Source organism: Mustela nigripes, chromosome 12 (assembly GCF_022355385.1).
Source record: "Mustela nigripes isolate SB6536 chromosome 12, MUSNIG.SB6536, whole genome shotgun sequence".
Classification (NCBI taxonomy): domain Eukaryota; kingdom Metazoa; phylum Chordata; class Mammalia; order Carnivora; family Mustelidae; genus Mustela; species Mustela nigripes.
The window spans coordinates 155892883-155896090 of NC_081568.1; the positions used below are offsets into that span (position 1 = coordinate 155892883).

Consider the following 3208-nt stretch of genomic DNA (forward strand, 5'->3'; position numbering starts at 1 on the left):
GTGGCTCGGGGCCGCCGGAGGCGAGGCCACAGGCGGTTGGAGGCTGCAGGCTGCTTGGGGCCGCTGGAGGCGGGACCACCGGAGGCGGGGCCCCAGGCAACTGAAGGCTGCAGGTGGCTGGAGGCTGCAGGTGGCTGGAGGCTGCAGGTGGCTGGAGGCTGCAGGCATCGGGACCACTGGCGATGGTTATAGCTCTTACAAGAGCTTTTACAGCTCTTCTGCTCCACCGACTCTTCCTTCTGCTCCCACCACAGCTCTCCTGCTCCCCTGACAGCCTAGCACACCAAACTTTATGGGGTTGGTTGAGCCCCGCCCCTACACAGGTGGCCAATCGGATCTCAATTCACCCTAGTGGATATACACGCGCCCTATCGGATATACACCGATTGGATGTCTTCACCCAGCCTGCCCCATCCGTACATCCAGGGTCCACAAGCAAGTTCCTCTGGGAGGGTCAGGCCCTTACATTCCCCCCTTTTCTTTGGAGATTAGTCAAATCCTTGACTTTTCAGATAGTTCTATCTTATATTGAGCATATAAGACTAACATTTTATCACCCCAAATTTCTTTAGTACAGCAATAATAAACACAGTTTTTTTTTGTTTTGGGGGGTTTTTTAGTCTTAGCTTTAGTCCATGATCAGCAGGGTCTGTCTGCTGCAGCTCCCATCTCTGGGAGGCATCCTTACTCTCAGCTCATTTGACATGACCTGCATGAACCCAGGCCCTAATGCCTTCTACTCTTACTGTCATGGTGGTGGTTAGGATAACAATAAATGGTCCCTTCCAGCAAGGCTCCAAGTTCCCCACTTGATAGTGATCTATCCAAATCAAGTCCCTGGGATGTGGTTCCACCACTGTCTCTGTCCCAGTGTGGGGTGTTTGGATCCCTTCTTTTTAAGACAGACTGTAATGCCTGCAGTGACTGGAGTATAGACTGATCAGTCATTTCTGCTAGGGCAACCTCCTGTAGCCTAGGACGGAGTGAGGGCGGGGCATTATTTCAAAAGGGGTCACCTTGTTTAAATAGGGTGTACATTGCACCCTGAGGAGAGCAAAAAGAAGGAGATCCATCCATCTACTGCCAGCCTCCAGAATTAACTTTGTCAAGGTCTCTTCGAGTCTGGTTCATTCTCTCTCCTTGCCCAGAGCTCTGGGGCGAGTAGGCAAACTGTAGTTTCCAGTTAGTGCCCGTGGCCTTGGCCATCTGTAGCGCCTTGGTGAATGCAATCAGCTTTGCTTTTTCAACGAGGTCCTGTGTGGCAGGGCTGTCATCCAGAGTCCCTGCTCAGGAGAAACCATCGCAGCCCCTGCATACCTCTTTCCAATGACCATGTAACTACTCCCCTCTGTGAACAGAGTCATTTCCACATGCAGGAGGGGAGAGTCTCTGAGATCCAGCCTTATTCCCGTGACTTGGATTAGGACCTTCCTGCAGTCGTGTGGGTGGTCAGCCAGAACCTCTGGTAGCAACGTGGCTGGATTTAGCACTGCCAGGGGCCGTAAGATCACTTTTTTATTTTTTTGTTCAGGAGAAGGGCCTGATACTCTGTCACTCAGGCATTTGTTATCCACCGGTCTGGTGGAGTCCAGAGAAGGCCCTCGATAACGTGGGTGGTGGTCAATATGAGATTTTGACCCAGAGTCAATTTGCGTGCATCTTTGACCAGGAGGGCCATGGCAGCAATTATGCAGAAGCAAGGGGGGAACCCAGCTGCTACTGGATCTAGTTTCTTGCTAAGATAGGCCACTGGCCTTCACCAAGGCCCCAGAGTCTGAGTCAAAACTCCTTTAGTCAGCCCTGCCTTTCCATCCACATACAAGTGGAAGGGCTTGGTAACATCTGGGATGGCCAATGCTGGGGCACACAGTAAGGCTCTTTGTAATTCCCAAAATGCTCCTTCTGCCTCAGCTGTCCACACTCTACCATAGTGAGCCCTCCCTTAGCCAGTTTGTAGAGAGGTTGTGCCATCTCCACGAAGGCGGCATCCACAGCCTGCAGGAGCCTGCCGTCCCAAGAAACTCCCTCTTGGAGATCAAAGCCTATAGTACCTGGTATTCCCAGGCTGTCTTCCATCCAAGTACTAACCAGGCCCAACCCTGCTTAGCTTCTGAGATCAGACGAGATCGGGCATGTTCAGGGTGGTATGGCTGTAGACAATCATAGGGTTCTTACATGATATTCTCAGATGAGTGTACGTGACACTCTGTGTAACATGGAACCATCCTCCCCTTGCTGGAAGAAGCTGAACTTTCTCATACCCTACTGTTACCTTAATCTTCCCAGGCTTGTTTAGCTACCATATCTCTCTCGTTCACAGTTACGTTGGCCCCTGGCCTTTTTGGGATACTGATGCCTTGTGGTCATACCCATTCTGTACAAAGGAGGAGGTAGTGGAAGGTTTCTAAGTGCTTGGAACAGAATTATGTTTCAGACAGATGGACATGTCGTTCAAAGATGTAGAGGCTGCAGAGAGCCAGCATATTCAGGAACGTGTCAGCAGCTTCACATGTATCAATCGGGACAGGTCCCTGGCAGCCTCTGATGGCCAAAATTTAAAGCCTCAACTCCCGAGCTCCTCCCATGGGCCCTTGTGTGACCCATCAAGTCCAGACATCAGAGAAGAGGGACAGGCAGCTCATGGAGCTTCAGAGGGTTTTCTTCCCCTTGAAATATGACTTCCTAGACTCAAAGTGGACCCTCAGACTCTCGCTTTTCTAGGTCTGAAAGCCAACACAGAGGTGCTGAGGCTCATGGGCATGCATGTTCTAGCATGGGGGTATTGGCCACCTGGCAGCAGTGCTGCCTCGCCTGAACCCACACCGCCCACTCCCCAGGCTGCGCTCCCAGGGGCAGCAACACTCAGCAAGGGGAGGCTACCCGGCCCTGCTGCCAGTTACTGATCCCAAGTTCCTGACGATGGACGAAGTCACATAGGCACACCTTTGAGCCTACCCACTTCTGCTGGGTGCTGAGCCAGAGTCCAAATTCATTGCACAGAATTTCCCCTGTTCCATATCCCAGATTCTGGGTGGAGGAGCCCAGAGAGAACAGCTGTGATCTGATCTGCCATCGGAGCAGGGCTGTCCCTGGATGCTGTCCTGCTCGTGTCCCTCACCGGAACTTAGGAGCATCTTATCTAAGGTCTGTCTGTATAAACCCTGGACCAGGCTACTCCATGGAGTAGATGACCGTTATGCCATATGAC

The 3208-nt window shown here is 52.0% G+C and overlaps 1 pseudogene; it reads right to left on the minus strand.

Moving 5' to 3' along the window:
• Positions 1 to 2039: 2039 nt before the first annotated feature.
• On the minus strand, positions 2040 to 2158 carry LOC132028874 (5S ribosomal RNA; annotated as a pseudogene).
• Between the last annotated feature and the right edge of the window lie 1050 nt (positions 2159 to 3208).